Source organism: Kogia breviceps, chromosome 16 (genome assembly GCF_026419965.1).
Source record: "Kogia breviceps isolate mKogBre1 chromosome 16, mKogBre1 haplotype 1, whole genome shotgun sequence".
NCBI classification, from domain to species: domain Eukaryota; kingdom Metazoa; phylum Chordata; class Mammalia; order Artiodactyla; family Physeteridae; genus Kogia; species Kogia breviceps.
In genome coordinates this window covers 11,057,240-11,076,760 of record NC_081325.1, presented here as the reverse complement: position 1 = coordinate 11,076,760, position 19,521 = coordinate 11,057,240, and the positions used below count along the sequence as shown (strand labels likewise).

At 41.3% G+C, this 19,521-nt stretch overlaps 1 pseudogene; it reads right to left on the bottom strand.

Annotated features, from left to right (window-relative positions):
* Positions 1-308: 308 nt before the first annotated feature.
* Positions 309-872, bottom strand: LOC131743525 (polyadenylate-binding protein 2 pseudogene; annotated as a pseudogene).
* Positions 873-19,521: the final 18,649 nt, after the last annotated feature.

Sequence of the window (19,521 nt, the reverse complement as noted above, 5' to 3'; positions counted from 1 at the left end):
ACATCAAACTTTTACTCAAGGCTTTCTTCTTAGAGTATTTCTCAGCCCACGAAGAAAGCGTTCATTACAAATCTACTGATTTTCTTTTTTTAAGATTAACAATGAAAGTTAAAAAGGAGAAAGAATCATCTTTAATGTGATGCTATAATCCATTGGCTATTGCCTCTTAAGGGAATGTAATTTATTAAAGAAGCAGTGGGGACCCATCTTTCTTTTTTTTTTTCCATCTTCTGTTTTTCTTTTTTAAATTTTTTTTCCTTCTTTCTTCTTTTTGTCCTCTCTCTCCTCCTAATACACACTTTTTTTTACTAAGGGGAATACCATGATGTTGCTCTAGCCCGGCCCCTGTAGACAGGACCCCGGGGCCTGCTGTTAAAACCACTGTAGAATCGAGAGCGGGAACTGTTGTAGTTGGTGGTCCGGGCACGGTATGGGGCTCGCAGGAAACCCCGGTCTCTTGTGCTGATGCCTGGTCTGTTGGTTCGTTTTGGGATCACTTTGATTTGTCTTCCTCTTAACAGGGACTCATCTAAGGCCAAGGAAGTCCTCACTGACTCTTTGTCTGAGAACTCTATATATGCAAACCCTTTGGGATGACCGCTAAATTTGTCAGATAGTATAGTAACACGGTTGACTGAACCACAGCCATGAAAGTGTGCTTCCCGCTTTTCTGCTGTTGCACCATAGTCAACATAGATGGAATGGGCATCAGCCTCCATCTTCTCCTCAGTGGACATGATCACTGGGCCAGCATTGCCTGGAGGTGGACTCATATTCATCTGCTTCTCTACCTCGTTCTGTAGCTCCTTTAGCTTCTCAACTTCTTCCTCCATCTCCCCGACTCGAGCGTTGATCGCTTCCAGCTCCGGGTCCTCAATGGCGCCGTCCCCCGGGTCACCCTCAACCAGTCTCAGCTCCTGCTCCTCCTCCTGGCTGCTGGGGGCTCACGAGCCAGGCCCAGGGCCCGGAGCTCCGGGGGTGGGGGGGCGGCACAGGCCCGGGGCGGCTCCTCTTCGGGCTCGGGCTCCGACTCGGGCTCCAGCAGCAGCTCCTCAGGCTAAAAGCCGTTCGCGTAGTCCCCTGCGCCCCGCAGGGCCCCCTCCCCCCTCCCCCCTCCCCTCCCCCCTCCCCCTCCCCCTCCCCTCCCCCCTCCCCCCTCCCCCCTCCCCCCTCCCCTCCCCCCTCCCCCTCCCCCTCCCCCTCCCCTCCCCCTCCCCCTCCCCCCTCCCCCTCCCCCTCCCCCCCCCCCCCCCCCACGGCGTCCCCACCGGCCCGGGCACAAGATGGCTGCGCCGCCGCCCCGGCCCGGAGCCCCGACCGCTTGCAGCCCCCGCTGCTTCTCCCGCTCCCGCTGCCGCCGCCACCGCCATCATCCTTAACTGATTTTCTAGTTTCTTTTTACTTTTATTCTGGTTACTTTGTTTTTACAGTAAGCTCTTAATTATCCTGGAGCAGGTAATTTATTTCCACTAGCTCATTTAGGATAAGGACAGGATAACTTTATAAACTATTAAGTAAGAAATTTGGGACTATTTCATATTTTGGTACATTCAGAACAATATTATAATCTGAGTGGTCAGCCAGTTCTCATTGACATAGGGTGTGGAGAGGAGGAATATATAGCCTCAGATATTAATACTGGGATTTATATTGCCTCTGAGAATCTTTTTCTGTTTTATGTGTTTACCACCAATATGTGCCATGGGCATTCCTTCCAAGTCACATATGAACAGGCAGCATGCAAGCAGGGGTCAGTTTGGCAGAACTTTTTTTACTGTTCTATGTGTGAATCTTTCAGTAGATGAGCAATGGTTTCTGAAAGCTTTCCCTGCTGTTTTCCTTTTCTAGGGAATACTTTCTAAAGAGCCAACTCACTTCTATTTCCTCTGAATATGTCATGAACTCAGAGGTCCCATAATAGAGGAATTTTGCCATTAGCTAGATTTCTTCCAAGATAGGAGACAAATCCTTCCACACAGATTTATGTCAGCCTGATGTACATTCATTCATCTGACTTATTGTCATTTTCATATTTTCTCAGGCTAAGCTGCAAAACCCAGTTTCACTTATAAAGATGTGCAGAATTCACTGTCTGAGGAATGTGTGCTCATTTCTGAATGTAGCCCTGGCTGCCAAATACTGAGAGCAAGGCCTCTCCACAAGCCCTACGCAGGTTTCCTATGGGGCTAGTGCTATGCAGAGGATGGAGGATCAAGGTGTCTAACCCTTTATTGCTTGTTAAGACTTCTATATACTTTTAGCAGAACATTTCCAAAGTTTGGAATATAGCCTTCTGCCGTCATGGGACTATTTCTGTCTACTCATCTCAGATGTCATTTGCCTAGGGGTGAAGTGAAGAAAGCTCTTCATGGTAGCTGCCAATATAAATGAGACACACGAACAGCTCAGGACTTAAACTGGGCATAAACATCCTCACCAAAGAGCCAGATATCTCAGTCTGAAGTCAGGCTGCACATACAGACGGTATGCCCTGCACAAGGGTCACCTTTTCTTTTTTTTTGTTTTTTTGTTTTTTTTTTTTTTTTTTGTGGTATGCGGGCCTCTCACCGCTGTGGCCTCTCCTGCTGCGGAGCACAGGCTCCGGACGCGCAGGCCCAGCGGCCACGGCTCACGGGCCCAGCCGCTCCGCGGCATGTGGGATCTTCCCGGACCAGGGCACGAACCCGTGACCCCTGCATCGGCAGGCGGATTCTCAACCACTGCGCCACCAGGGAAGCCCAAGGGTCACCTTTTCTAATCAGCACAGAGATATCTTCTGCTCACCAATTTGTGAGTACTTGAGACAGTGAATGCCAACCAAAGAGGACATTTATTCCTAAATTTTATGAAAATATCCTACGGGCTACCGCAGACTGTGACCTGGCTTAAGGGGATGGTCCAGGTTAGGTTGACAGAAACAGAAAGTCCAAACTATAAATTCAGACAGCCAGGTTGCCAAGGCGAAGAAGGGTATTTAAAAGAAAGCAAAGACAAACAGCCACCAGTTGAAAATCTGGGGCTATTCTGGCTTCTCTGTTCTCAATTTGAGAAGGCAGGTCAAGCCCATTTCTGAAGCCAGTGACTCATGAGCAGCTTCTGATTTATGCTCAATTCCCAGACTCGCGGGTGGGTGGAAGGCACAGGACAGGGTGATGCGGAGAGTTATATTCTGGGCAGGGAAGTAGGTGTGGGGTGGGGTGTGGACTAGCCAGCTCCGTCAGCTATATTTTCCTTAACCTGTATCTGCATCCTCATCTTCCTCCTGAGCCCAGACCCTTGTGCCTGGCTGGCTGTCTTGGCATCTTGAACTGCATGTTCCAATGCACCTCAGACTCAGTCTTGAACTTTACAGTCTTCTCCTGTCTTAGTGAAAGACACTTTCAGTCAATTCATCTTTCAGGCCAGAAACCTGGAGTCACCCTATTTTTGTTCTTCTCTCTTAAACTCACATTCATTGTCACCATGTCCTCTCTAGTCTGCATTTCTAATGAGGTGTTGACTCATCTCCTTTTCATCCCTAATGCCAATGCTCTGGGTGGTCCATCTCTCACCTGAAATGCAGCCTATTAATTGGTCTTTAGTATCAAATACCTCTCATCCATTATCCAAAATACAAACAGAGTGACCCTTTAAAAAGTTAAGTCTGATCATGTCTCTGTTCTATGGGAAAATCCTTCAATGTCTTCAAATTTTTTTTTCTAGAAAATCAAATTTCTGTGCACGTAAGACAAAGCCATTCACAATTTAGCCATGCAGCCTCTCCAGCCTCTCCTCTTTTGCCTCCTCCATCTTTCACTCAGTATTCCAGCCATATCAAACTACTTTTGAATTCTTCTCACACTCTTCATATTTGCATCTTTCGCCCCTTTAACTTAAAATTCCCTTTCTATCTTCTTCACATTGATTCACTTTACTAGGTTCTCAAGACTCAGTCTATAGGAAGGGCCCTGTTCTTCTAAAAATTGTCACATTAATTTTATATATTACTTTGTTTTTCCTTTCACCAACCTTGAAGCACTTTGAAGTCCAGACTGTGTCATTTATCTCAGTAACCTAAGTGGTTAGCACAGTAACTGAAAATTATAGGTACTCATTAAATGTTCAGTGTGTAGTATTTTCTAGTTATTTCAGTAGGGTCTCTTTTCTACTGAGTAGCAGTTGCTACTCAGACACATTTGGACTAATGTTTTGGCAGAGTTTTAACACTAGAAAGGTAGATGTATACACATTCACACCGCCCAAAGTTACGGGTTCCAGGATGTTAAGAATTGAAGAGTTGTCACGGATGAAGACTTTCTATCTAGGAGAAATTTTTCCACCCAGGTCAGACTCTTGGTCACACCTTTTTTTTCCCCTGAGAGGACTAGGGTTTAGGCATCATGCTGTCCTTTCCACTGCCACCTTCTTTGTTTTCACCTATTATGTCTTTCAGTCCCTGACTAGTGAGAAATAAGGAAAGTAGTTCCAGCAAGGACAATTCTTTGCTCTGCAAGTTTTTGAACGGTTTTCGTTGGAAGTTATGAAATAACGAGCAAAGGGGCTCCACATAAAAGCCACCTATGAATACCTTTTATATTTCCCAGAAGAGTGTTAGAGGGAGATAAGACAGGTGATGGGTCTCACATAATGAATGTTTATCTATACTTTGGAGGCCACCTGTAGTCAGTGAATTTCCTGGAAGCTAACTAAGGAAGCTAAGGAAGAGTTAAGAAATAGCCGGAGGCTTTGTAAGAGTTGGGATGGAACAGGGGCTAGAGATTTGACATGATCCTGTAACTTAGCTGGAGGAGAGGTAACAGTGGAAATGGGAGAGAGGAGAAAGCTCAGGTGATGATGCTACAGGAGATATCCAGCCTCTCCTTCCTTCCCCGCTGCCATCATTTCTAGCATAACAACCAGATGGATCCTTGCTTGGGTTCCACAGTGGGAGAAAGTTCAAAGGATTTTTGCACGGTCAAAGGAGTGAGGACAAGGACACGTGAAACATATCCTCATAGCAGCGGCTGTGGGGGAAGCAGAGTTACTTTGGCCACTAGGCTGAGGTAGTAATTCCCATGGACTATCTGTATGTAAGTAGTGGTCCAGCAGATGTAGAGACTGCTCATTATTCTTAAAAAGGTAATATCCTAGAGAATAAGACACTAGTATTTATACTGTGTTTCATGATTAACTAAGACTGACTATTTTAGAATGTTTAGATCCTTCCTTTTGTCCCCTGCAGATTTAGAGAGTATTTACTGGAGCTAATACATACAGAACCACATCTGTGTAAAATGACATCTGTTTCAGGAACACAGCCCAGTTGTGGGGTTGAAAATATGCAGTCACAAGCCACATGTGGCCACTGCATTCTTGAAGCCCTGACTAGATGTATCTGCCCATGAGATCACCCCAACTACCAACCAAATATATTTCTCCTCTAAATTACTGAAAAGTATTTTAAAATGATGTATCTGAAAAATTCAAGGCTTCTGTTTTGGTTCATTTTATAGCCTTTACTGATTACACACATTTCCTCTATGGCTTGAATGGATAGCAGCATCAGCTGTGGTAATAAATCCTCCACTCTGCAGACCTGTGTAGCACATACACCTGTGCCAGAGTTACACACCAGATGGCACCTGAAAATGAGTTGATATCTACGGTAAGACGGTATTTAGAGAAAATACATTTGTAAGTAAAACAGGATATACATTTCACAGTGATTTTTTTTTTTTTTTTTTTTTTTTTTTTTTTTTTTTTTTTCGGTATGCGGGCCTCTCACTGCCGTGGCCTCTCCCGCTGCGGAGCACAGGCTCCGGACGCACAGGCCCAGCGGCCATGGCTCACGGGCCCAGCCGCTCCGCGGCACGTGGGATCCCCCCGGACCAGGGCACGAACCCGCGTCCCCTGCATTGGCAGGCGGACTCTCAACCACTGCGCCACCAGGGAAGCCCTCACAGTGATTTTAAAAGCACATTGAACACGTCAGTTGGCAAGTATTATTGAGTGCCTACTCTGTGTAGAACCTTGTGAGGGTTGCTGTTCTGGCATTGGGCTGCCTGGATGTAGCACTTAGAAGTGTTACTAATGCATCATCTCCTATAAGAAGATTGGAAAAAATAATGCTTTCCTAAATTTTCAAGTTTTCTCCACTGTTGATCTTCTGTGTTATGAACTTGGAACAGGGATTAAGAACATTTTAATCATCAAGGATACGTTTTCTGTGGCTTTTTGAGTAGGGCATGTGTTATGACCTTAAGTGATCAGTGGAAGACAGCCCCTATCGGGATGGCCACTGTTCAGGTGATCTAAATGGATTTGGTCCATAAACAACACAGAAGGGTCCTGAAGGCTTTAAACATCCAGGAAAGTCTCCATTAAGATGTACAGAGTGCAGAAGTGACTGTGAATTTCTGGTCAGAAATGTCAGTGTCCTGAGGTACATGTTCTTTAGTAATTGCACAGCTGTTCCGGGAGGGTGAATGGGTGGTGAGTTAGTGAACTATGCCATCGCTCCTGACCTGTGTTGTCTCTCTTCCCCACCCTCCCCAAATAGCTGCATAATCAAAGATGAAATTTCCATCCCCACAGTTAAAACCATAGGACCATAAATTAGTGTCCCATACAGCCTCCTACTTTCATGAAGCAAGAATGAAGTTTCCTCATGCTTCCTAGTTTTCACAATATTTTACTGGAGGAAATTCAAGACGCAGTTCCACTGCAAGAAAGAACACTGTGAATTGGCCATAACGTGTCTCTAAAGACTTGACATGGCTCTTTTAACTGCTAAAATATGAATATCTTGGCAGATTTAAGGAGGAGCCCATGTAGGCAGTTTTCTGTTTGTTTATTTTGAAATTAGATTCCTGTCCTTATCACTGAGGAAGACAAACAGTGAGTAGGCTGCTGATCACTTGTTGGGGAGGGGGAGCAGAGAGGCAGTTTGACTGAATAATTCACACCAACATGTACAATTCTGAAAGCCCTTTAACACTCTCGAAAATATTTGCATTTTTAAAAGTTTCTCTTTTTTTAAATTAATTTTTCTTGGAATAGAGTTGCTTTACAATGTTGTGTTAGTTTCTACTGTACAGCAAAGTGAATCAGCTATACGTATACATATATCCCCTCTTTTCTGGGTTTCCTTCCCATTTAGGTCTCTTAACCCAAATAAATCTGTGGCGGGGCGGGGGGTGGGTAGTGATTCTGGCCCTGTAACACAGTGTCAGCTGCAAACTGGCACTTGCCATTGGCACTTGCCGTCTACCTCTACAAGGATTAAATCATGTGCTGCTGCAGCTGCTGACTTTCAACACCCCCTGAAAGTTCAGGTGGAGAGCAGAAATGAGGCGCTCTGTGCTCTGGGAAAAACTGGCAGAACAGGTCTTCAGATAGTTAGATATCTTCAGGAGCCAATTTTATGAGCCCAATTCTTGTATCTCGTCATATCTAGAAAAGCACTAAACTCCTTCATGGTGACGTCTGCTCCTCGTGACTAGCTCTAACCTTCACGAGACTAGCAGCGACCTTCTGCAAAAAATATGTGCTTGACTGCACGTACTCCCCCTTCACCAAAATCACATATATCCTGAGCATCCCCCCACCTCTTTGGAGCAGTTTCTCAGAGCTATCTGAAATGCTGTCTCCCAGGCTATAGTCCTCATTTTGCCCCAACTTAACTCACAATTCTCACATTGTGCATTTTTTAAAGTTGGCAACAGTGAGATAAAAACAAATCAAGCAATGCCGAGGAAACTGTCTCAGAGGTGGGGGAGAGGGGCAGAACTCTGGAGACCAGCCCCCTGAATGGTTCCTGCTTTCCCACAGCTTTTTTAAGTGGTTTTTTAACGGGTCCCAGGCAGAACTTGAGGCTGGAGAAAGAAAGCATGGCTGGGAGGAAGTAGCAGGTAAAGAGGACATGAATACAGAGCAGGTGGTTCTTCCTATATTCTGGTCATTGTAAGTTTGAAAACATCAGGGTTTAACAATGGTTTATTATAAACATGTCTGTGTGTGGATTGATTTGTCTGTAAAAATATCAGAATTGTAAAAATAATGGCAGACCACAATGGAGAAAATAAGTTTTGCTCTTTATGTCAAGCACTTGGAAAATATTCAGCCCCATTGTTCCCTTGGGCTGGATTGATACTGCCTATGAACTCCCTTCAAGAAAAACACAACCGGTTTCACCATCCATTTTTATTAACTCCACATTCTCAGAGGAATCTTTATGCACTCCCTTGAATATCAGGACTAAATTTGTTTCACTCCATGTGGAGCTGTCTTAGTGGATGTAATTTTCCGGGAAGTCAGTTCTGCTTTCCAAGACCAGTAGGGATATCCCTGAATATTCTGCCATTGTGCTGCCTACTTTGTATTAAGTCTCCAGACATTATTTCAGTAATAAAGGAATTTTTTTTGTTTTCTAATGGAATAACTTTAGGGCCAGCATACTTGCTGTGAGTGGTAGTGAGTACTTTATCACCCACCACCTGTGGGCTGAGAAACTCATCTTTGGCTAGGACAGATGTAATCGAACAGAATTGTTAGTTCAGTGGGGATGTTAATACCATAGAAAAAGAAAATAGGCCAGGAGATTTGGGCTTGAATTAAGCATGAGGGAGGAGGAGGGGAAGTAGGATAAAGACCTAGAATGCAAAGTTAAAAGCTCTAGGTCAGCACTGCCCATAGAAGTATAATGTGAGCCACATACATAACTTTAAACTTTGTAGCCACTTAAAAAAAAAGTGAAAAGAACAAGTGAAATTAATTTTAATAATACATTTTATTGAAACCAATGTATTAAAATGTCATTTTGATATGTAACCAATGCACAAAAATTATCACTGAGATATTACTTTCTTTTTGGGGTTCTAAGTCCTCCTAATGTGCTGTGCATTTTACACTGCACTGACAGCGTATCTCCATTTGGACCAGCCGCACTCCAAGTGTTCAATAGCCACACGTGGCTGGTGAACAGAGCAGCTCTAAGTAACAAGCCAGAAGGAAAGATATGACGGTGATCTAAATCACTTATTTTTCTATCTATCTATCTATTTATTTATAAATTGTTACAAATAAGTAAATAAACTTAGGGCATCTAAGTCAGAGCGAGTATTAACAAAATAATGAGAGAAAGTTAAGAGAATTACCTAACTTTGGACAGTTATCCTCAGGAAACAGACTGTTTAAGGAAGGTTTATGTGACTGAGGTAGGATTCACTGAGTTAGACTTCAGGTAGATATAAGGGGATTAGGGTTTACCTTGAATTGCAGGATGAGCATGCAGTTCATTCAAAGATGATCTTGGTTTTCTTAAGGAAAGTGAGAAAAACAGCTCTGCCCCTGGAACAAGTGTGGAAGTAAAGGTGAATTCCGAAGGCCATGACTCTAAAAACCCCGTGATCAAGTGAACCTAGAGATAAAGGGGATGCAGTGTCCTAAAGATAATATGCATAATCACTTCCCTGAGTTTAAGTGAGCCCCCAAATCGCCTTTCTGCAAGAAAGTAAGTTTTCTCTGTATGAAGTGCTTTGTTGGTTGTGAAACTCATATAAATACATGGGTTACTGTTATTGGCTAAAGAAAGGGCTGTTCTGTGGAGGTGAGCTATCAGGGACAGCTGACTGGGAAAACCCATCATCCCAGCACGTCATTAAATCTCGGAAGCTTGCTCCCCTAGGTGGGTGACAGAAAGCTAGTGGAGGTGAGGGAGGGCTGGCTTTCTGTTGGGGGCCATCTTAGATTTCTTTTATCAACACAGATATTGCCCATCTTTAGAACCTTCTGCCCATTACTCTCATTATATATTTAGTGTGAGAGCATAGACTGCTCAGTAGTTAGTTTTTCTCCCCCTCAATGTGGGCTTTTGGTGGCTTCATAAAAGTAATAAATAGCTCTTCTTGGACACACAAAATAGAGATTGGCAGGCAATTTAAAGTTAAGATTTCTCAGTAGAACCACCACTACCAACAAGATCACGTACTGACTCTCCTGTACTCTGAGAAATGTTAAAATAAGGCCAAGATTTTTATGATCCCCACTTTCTACTGCCCCAGAGGCTTTTCTGCCCTTCATTTCTCCTGTGCCAGCTACAGCTGCATTTTCCCAGTCGTGTCCCCTTTGGGTACACAGACATACACGGACACTCCGAAAAGCAGTCATTTCAAGTGGCTCTAGGTTTTGCTGAGACAATTGTGTGAGAAAAATTATTTTCTTGGAAAATGGCTTTGGAAGACACAAAAGCATTTCATATCAGGTGACAGCTGGAAATCAGTGCACTCAGAACCTTTTACAAATAGCCTGTTCTGCAAATACTCCCTGTAATGATAATTATAGCACTTTAAATACAGGGTTTGCTCACACGTGATTCCATTTGAGCTTCACCACAACCTTGTCAGGACATTTGAAAGATTCCATGTTTTTGATGCAGGATCTGAAGCCCAAAATATTTGAATGGCTTGACCAATGTCACACAGCTGATATTTAACACAACCAGCACTCCAGTCCCACATCACCTCCTCCACTTTGTAAGTTGTGTTTTCCAGGCTCTGCGACCTGGAAGCAACACACTCCTTGACTACTCATACCACACACTCACTTTGAAGCTCCCATTTATTGTAACTCCAAAACTACAACTCTACAATTTCTGCCAACCAGTCTTAGGGTCTTTTTTCCCCTAGGAATCTTGGTTGGGGGAGGGGGGTAAAATCTCACACATGTTTGGGACTTGGATTTGTTGGCTACATGGTGGCAGGTGCCATTTTTATTATTTTATGATCCAGTTTGGAATCCATGATGTCATCTATCACTGCCCATATCATGAGCAGCTGAAACTTTCCAAAGGTACTGAGGCTGCCCAAGCATTATGCTCTCTCACTTGTCTGGTCCAGCCCTAGGCTGTTCCCTAATGCAGCTCAGAGCTCCAGCAGAAAGGTCACCCCCTGAGTGGGGAAGTGACCTTTGCCCCACTCCCACCCCCAGCTTCCATTGTTACAAATGCTGTTAAACACTGCCCTCGAGAGTCTTTCAGGAAACTTTCTTTCACTTCATTTGTGCTGTATTTCCCTCTCCCTGAGAGGTTCATAGCTGCAAGAGAAACATCCAGGTAACAAGCCCTATGCTGTTAACAATGCCCCACTGAGTTTAAACACAGCTGTCCTGCCTTTGGATGAGCTATCTCCCTGAATACCCTTAGATCCCTCCAGCCAACAGACTCTGTGGGGCCTACCCTGCCCTTCCCACTAGCCAGACAAGTCCATAGTTTACATTATCTAGCTGTGATCTCTATATTCACAAATGCTAGAATGATTTTCCCCAAACACTCCATTTTCTCAGCTACTCTTTGTGAACATCTATCAGATCAAAACCAGGTTTTTTTTTCTGCCTGAAGGTCAAGATCTTTAAACAGCTGTTCATTTTAGCTTATTATTTTTCATCGCCTCCCTCCATAGGATGTCAGAGAGAATTTGTGTGTAATAGCATTTTCCACAAATATCAATGGGTTGAGTAAATTAATAAGGTATGGATGACAGATTAGAGACTGATTTTTCTTTCTCAGACATATTTCTAGATATTTTTTATTAGTGATTAAAATTTTCAAGCTACATAGCTCTTATTTATCATCAGCATCTTTTCCATCTTCTCTTCCTTATGAACCTGCATAATAATATTGTTGGCAAGGGATTGGTAGGGTCTTTTTTATTAATGAGGAAAACCACATTAATTAGCAGAGCATTGTGTTGGTTATTAACCAAACCAGACCTGCTCAGGAGCTCATAATCTGGGGAAGGTTATAATAATTTAGATCTATTCTGTAAAAGGGCATGCAGATACATAAATACATAGGGTCATAGCATGAAAAAATCATCTAAACTTTGTGTGAGCATTACTGCAAGTGGTTTTATGTGGTCTAGAGTTTAAGAATGAGTCATGAGAATTGCATATTCAGAGAGGATATGGACAGGTTAAAAAAATCAGTGCTCACTTCCTTTTTGGAGAGACTTAAAGAAGAAAATGAGATTTCCAACACTCTTTTGCTATGAGGGGGAAGAAGTTGAGGTTTGGTGGGGGCCAATGATTCACATAACTCTCTCCTCCAGATGTGAAACCAACTGAGAAATATAGACAGGTGTCAGAAAGAGATTACAATAAAAATGTTATCACTGATAAATCTAGATTGGAGACCATGTCTTGGACCCGAAATCGCCTTCCTATTTTCCTCTTCCTTTTATCCTGAATAGAACTCACCCACTGGTCCCAGGCAGATCAACTGGACATTTCCAGGCCTCCTCTGTAGAAGAGAGAAGGACTGAGGAAGGATCACCAGACAGTTCTCAAAGGAGAGAAACAAGGAGAATGGGCTGTTTATGCCTAGTGACCCTTTCCCCTACCTCACCAATTAGATGAATCAGGAGTCAGCAAACTTGTACTATAATGGACCAGAAGGTGACTATTTTAGGTTTTGAGGCCTCCTCAGCTCAGCTGTTGTTGCAGAGAGGCAGCCATAGACAACGTGTAGATAAATGAGGATGGCTGTTGTATTCATTTGCTAGGACTGCCGTGGCAAAGTACCCACAGAATGTGTGGTGTAAACAGCAGAAATGTATTCACAGTTCTGGAGGCTGGAAGTCTGAGATCAAGGTGTAGGGAGGGTGAGTTCATTCTGAAGGCTGTGAGGGAATCTGCTCCATGCCTTGATTCTAGCTTCTGGTGGTTTGCTGACAATCTCTGGCATTCCTTAATTTATAGAAGCATCACCCTGATCTCCACCTTCATCTTCACCGGATGTTCTCCCTGTGTACATATCTCTGTCCAAATTTCCCCTTTTTATAAGGACACCAGTTATATTGGATTAGAGGGCCCACTCAACTCTAATATAACCAATGTTAACCAATTATATCTGCACATAAGCAGATTAAGGCCACGTTTTGAAGTACTGGGGGTTAGGACTTCAACAGATACATTTGGAGGAGACACAATGTTGTATTTCATATACTTGTTATGTGGCATGAAATATTCTTCTTCTCTTTTCTTCCCAACCATTTAAAATGTGTAAATATATGTGGGCTGTACAAAAACAGGCCCAGGGCTGTAGTTTACCAACCTTGAGTCACTCCTTCTCTAGAGGGGAGGATTAATTGAGGGGAGGATTAAGTGAGGGAGGAAAGGAGGGACAAAAGTGTTCCTCCAGTCCTAATCCCTCCAAAGGGGTGAGTGGGAGTTCCCTGCCCTCTGTAGAAATATGAGCAATGGGATAATAAATATCCCATATTATATAGCTCAAAGGACTCTGGCTAGCTGGGAAGCAGATTATATTCCAGGAAGAATGGGAAGCATTAGCAAGGATGGTGGAATGTGAAAAACAAAACAACAACAACAAAAAAGGAGACAAGAAAGAAAAGGAAAATGCAGAAAGATTTTTTAAAATTAGACAATCTGTAGAGAGATTTGCCAGTATAACATGCAGTCTTCATTTTAAAGCATTTAAAAAACACAGTAGGTCCTATGAGGAATTGATCAACATGGTCAAAGTAATTAGTGAGGAAGAGGAATTGAAGTAAATTCACAAGTAGGAAACATGGACAGAAAGGTAATGCAAAAGTCTAGATTGAGTTTACAAGAACCTGACTGCAGCTATGGGTGTAGAGTGAAGAAAGTATAATAGAAAACATCTTTGTTCTAAAGACTCTAATTCTTATCTAAGACATTTTGAAAGCTCTTTGTTATATGTTCTTGGAGTACTTCATACTCCCCATTTTGGAAGAAATGCAAGTAAGGCTTTGATTTTCATTGTGAACCTTTTGATGCATGTAGATATCCTTTTAGTCAGCAATCTGCTTTAGGCACTTAATTTCTTATGATTTCTTATAATTTCTTATGATTGATTTCAGTATTTAGTTCCTAGTGGTTTGCTGTATAACCTTTATTATAAGCTTTTATGAACCAACTGATGATTGTTGGAGGGGGTGGTCTTAAGGGACATGCCACTGTCACCTCCCTTTCACTATAATACTTGATGAAATCTGCTCAAATATCAAGCCACATGACTAAGAACAGAGCATGTATACTTCATTTTTTTCTTTTTACTTCCTTCTGGAATTGCCTTTATAGATTTGTAATTTAACAAGGGCCTCTGAGCTTTAATTAAGGGTCAGTTTTTTCTTTAATAGCCATAGAACAGTCCTGCATCTTTTATGAAGCTTCTGTTAAAGACTTGATTATATTATTTGGAGCAAGTGTATGAAGAGCTAGGTAATACGTTATTTCTAGACTTTAACACTAGAAATAAGATAATTTCTCTCTGATTAACTATTTCCTTTAATTAAGGTAACCATGCTACAGAACTTTTCAATATTCACTTTGCTTTGCCTTTTCAGAAGCTTGGAGACAGTCTTGCACTTGATTCTAGTGGAGAAACTCAACCTAGGATTTTCAGTACAACTTTCTCCTTTTCCACTTTGTAATTTGGATCTTTTTGTTTTTAACTTGCTTTAGTGATTTTATTACATAGTGCCTTTTATTACAAATAGACACAAAACTTTTCTGGATGTAAGTAGGATAAATGATTGTCTCTCCTCACTTTGTCCAGGGGGATTATTCTCTAATACAAATTTTTGTGACCTTAGTCACCTTCTAATGCCATCTCAGGTTACAGTGATTTTTTTTTTTTCCTCCCACAGATTCCTTAATCAACAATTTCTCTCCTGAAATGCTAGATTTGTTAAAGAAACAAATACATACTAGAATCCAGAAATACATCATTTTTTCTAAAAAAAATTATTGTTTTAGTTAGCAGTTCAATTATTTCTCTTTGAAAGATGAAAAAAAATTTTTTTAATTCTTTTATTTAGTTGTGTTCATTAGAATTCTTTTGCTTGAAGCTTAACTCAGAATCATATAAGCACAAAAGGTATCTATTGTTCAAATAATTTGAAAAGCCAGACTTATCTGTCTAGCTTTAGGTATGGTTAGATCCAGGAGCTCAAAATAAGACTCATTCCTCTCTCTGCTTTACCAGACTAGGTTTTGGCTTCATTATCAAGCAGATATTCCATGCAAGGTAGAAAAAATGACTAGCAACAATTGTTTACTGGCAGTTGGCATTTCTAATGAAAAAGTCAAAAAGTCTGTCTTTCAAGAGTTCCAACAAAAGTCTCAAGGAGAGCTTTTATTGGCCTGGCTTAGGTCAGGTGACCGTCGCTGGACTTAATCACTATGGTTGAAGAAATTGAGTATTTAATTGGCCAGACTCCCAGGATGTGCCCATTCCTAGAGCCAGGAGGTGCGATCGGCCCCATCCAAACCACTTGGACTCAGAATGAGGAAGAGATGGTTCCCAAAGAGATTCTGGGCTGAACAAAACACAGGTTAACTACATCCCCCCCATTATGTTTCCATCCCCTGTCTCCCCATCATCCATATACACCTTCTTTCCTATTTTAAAATTCTCAAAATCACCCTGGCTAATATAATGCAAATATACCTCTACAAGGAATACTGTCCCTTCCTCTACTCAAACAGAAGACAACTCTGAGGCTCATCCAGTTCCAAAATCTCTAGGTCATGGCATTTTTCTTGGTTGGGTCTAGACGTAGCTGCTCATGGCTTGGCATCCTTTAGCTAAATGATATATTTAACACTACCAATTAGCAGTAGCAGAGAAAAAACACTATTGCTGCAATAAAACTTCCATTTGCAAAAGGGAGAGAAGGATAACCCCTAAATAGTGATCTCAGGTTCATGGCAATCATCTCATGCAGGACAAAGAGAGCCAAGGACTCCCTGACCTGGCAGTGGATGGAGTTCTTTGTTCAAGAATCTGGCTTGTCTCTGTCTCCTTGCTGGGAGGAACTCCCTTTCCCATGATCCTGCATAGCTATATGGCAGATGGACATTGGGGAGGCTTTTTTTCTAACAGCGGTAATATTTTAGTTCCTTCCTTCTATTGGTGCAGGTTTGGGGGCTGGAATTAGCCTTGTGAGGTGGGCATTCTCAGGGCTGTTTGGTGAGCCTGGACTTTTCTCTGGCAGTGCCACTGCCTCTCCTGACAGACTTGTGGGTCTATTTATTTCCTGAATACTCCATAGATTGATTCTTGTAGACTCATGCCCATCAGTTGGGTTCCAGCCCTCATGGATTCTTCCTCTCAGGCAATCTGCCGTTATGCTCTGCCCCTCTCCTAAATCATCTGGACCTTAGACTGGGAAGCAATGGGCTGTCATCCTGCGGATCCTACTCCTCGGTGGGGTGGTAGGGTTCCTGGGCTTTGGCTTTTACAGAGGAGTGTAACTGCTCTCCAGGGTAGTCAGGGAGTGTATGGCAGGAAGTGTTTGGAAGTGGTTCTCCAGCTCCATGGCTCGCCACAACCCCCACCTCTTTTCCATGTGCTTCCCACTCGTGCTAACTTTAGCATGAGGCAGAGATTTATACCTCTGCCATCCCAAAAGACACAGGGCTATCTGCTATTGGTCATTTTTGAGTGCCGGACACAGGCAGAAAGGATGACTCTTTGTAAGGACTAAATCCCTTTTGCTTTCTTCTTCCAGAACTGCCAGATTAGGCTGAAGGCCATCCTTTGCTTGTATGATCTTACTGAAGGCTGAAAGAAGTAACCAGTGCCTTCTAAGATTCTTTGTTTTTTCCGTTCCCCTAACACTCTACCCTTGATATTCATGTGATTTGAGTTCCGAGATACACTAGGTACCTTTTAACGGGCTGCTTTTCTATCAAATAACAGCTTTTGCCCTTTTTCTAGCCTGAGATGGGGGAATCCTCCACCTCACCTCAGCTCAGTCAGTATCATGTTTTAAGGTCTGTTCTTTGTAATCCTCTACTTCCAGATACCAAATTCTGTATTACTTAGGAGTCATTTTGGTGCAAGTAGTAGAAATCAGCACATAAAAGTTTAAATAGAAGGAATTTGTTGGCTTCCATACCAGAAAAGCCAGAGATGCAAAGGTCTTCAAGCATGTTGATTATAGAGGTTCAATGTCATCAGGGCACATTTTTTCCCCTTGTCTCTAATACCTGGCTTAGCTACATTCTAGTAGTTTTTCCATTCTTTTTAACAAAGATGAAGTTGTAGGCTTGCATCTTTCTCAGAGCTAGCAACATAGCCCAAATTGTAAATATAGGAATTCCTTTCTTGGCTTGTCTGAGTCACCTGCCCATTCCTCAGGGGGATGTAACCCTCTGGCAGGTAAGCTCTGCAGTACATTTTGACCTTCTCTTGATCCAGGAGCAGGATCAGCCTCTTGGACTGAGAATAGCAGGGGATTGATTTTTTTCCAAGAGATGCTGAGTTAAAATGCCTATGGCCCGATATCACCATAGGATGGCTCTTATCAAAAAGGTAAGAGGTTACAATTATTGGGGAGGATGTGGAGAAAAAGGAACCCTTATACACTGTTGGTGGGAATGTAAAATGGTACAGCCATTATGGAAAACCATATGGCAGTTCCTCAAAAAGTTAAAAATAGAACTACCATATGATCCAGTGATCTCACTTCTGGGTGTATATCTAGAAGACTTGAAATCAGCAATCCTGAAGAGATATCTGTACACCCATGTTTACTGCAGCATTATTCACAATAGACAAGATATGGAAACAACCTAAGTGTCTGTTAATAGGTTAATTAGATGAATAGACAAAGAAGATGTGGTATATATATACACTAGAATATTATTCGGCCATGAGAAGGAAGTCTTGCCTTTTGTGAGAATGTGGATAGACCTTGAGGGCATTATTATGCTAAGTGAGATAAGTCAGACAGAGAAAGACAAATACTGTATGATATCATTTACACGTGGAGTCTAAAAATGCCGAACTAATAAGAACAGAGAGTAAGATGATGGGGTTGTGGGGTGGGGGAAATGGGGAGATGTTTTTTAAGGGTGCAAACTTGCTATAAGTAGGTAGATAAGTCCTGGAGATCCAATGCACAGCATGGTGATTATAGTCAACAGTACTATATTATAAACTTAAAAGCTGCTAAGAGAGTAGATCTCAATTGTTCTTACCACAAGAAAGAAATGGTAATTATGTGACATGATAGAAATATTAGCTAATGCTATGGTGGTAGTCAAATTGCAATATCTTAATGTAGCAAACCAACACATTGTACACCTTAAATTGATACAGTGTTACATGTATAGCTTAATAAAAAATAAAAAATAATTTTCAAAGCCTATGTCCCCTTAAATTGATAGTGTTACATGTATAGCTTAATAAAAAATAAAAAATAATTTTTAAAGCCTATGTCCCCTACATTGGTTAAGTCACCTTAAAGGAAAAAAGGCAAATACTAAACACAATTCAGTCTTAGTTATATGTCATCATATAATCATTAAACACACATTGTTTCAATAGCACAGTGGTTTTCAAATATTTTCGTCTCAGGACCCTTTGACTCTTAAAAATTGTCAAGGACTCCAAAGAGCTTTTCTTTATATAGCTATGATATTTACTATATTAGAAATTTTCTATATTCAAAATCAGATCAGAAATTTTAAATTATTTTTCATAAATTTATTTTAGAATAACAGTAATAAATCCATTGCATGTTCACGTAATCAGAGGATTTTAGTGAAACATTACTGTATTTTCCAAAACAAAAATAAATTTAGTGAGAAGAGCATTATATTTATTTTAAACTGGCTGCTTTGTTACCTTTTTTCACATTTATATAAATTTCTTGAATGTCTGACTTAATAGAAGACAAACTAGATTTTTATATCTGCTTCTTCCTTTATTGATTGCTATATAGTTTTTATAGAAGTATATGAAAAAAATCTAGCCTCATACAGTTAGGTAGTTGGAAAAAGGAATATTTTAATAGCCTTTTTAGATAATTGTGAATGTTCTTCTTTTATACAACACCAAGAGTCACCAAGTGGTAGTTTCTTGATATGTTGAATAAGAAACCATATCAATGAGCTTTTCATGTTCTGTTACATTAAAATTCATTAGTCAGATTTGCACTTTGAATGTATCTTTTACCCATGCATGATTTTGTAACATCATGCCTTGATTATTTGGAAAATGTGGGTTATGCAGATCTTCCAAATTTTGACACATTTCATTATATAATTAATAACATTTATATCATATATAATATAAAAGTTACATTCATTTATATCACATAATTCTCAGTAAATTCTTTAAGTATTTAGAAGCTGTCAAGCTCATGGTGGTGGATACAAGCTTTCCAAAATTCTAATTCCCTCTTGAAATCTTGAATTTTATCATTGACAACAAATATCATCACTTTTCCCTTAAGTGACAGTCTCACTTTGGTAAGTTTTGAGAAGATGTCTGTCAAATACCCATGTCCTAAAAAGTATAGCCTGTCAGTTGTTTGTTCAACTAGGAATGGTCCTCCATGGAAAAAGCTCTGGTTCAGCTTGCAATTCAATCACACATGCTTTTCCTCAAGCCAGCCATCAGACTTTCATAGGCAATACATGTGCTTTATGCTTACTTCCTATAATGTCACAGGGACTATTAAAAGATGTATACTCAGGGTTGAGATTTAACAA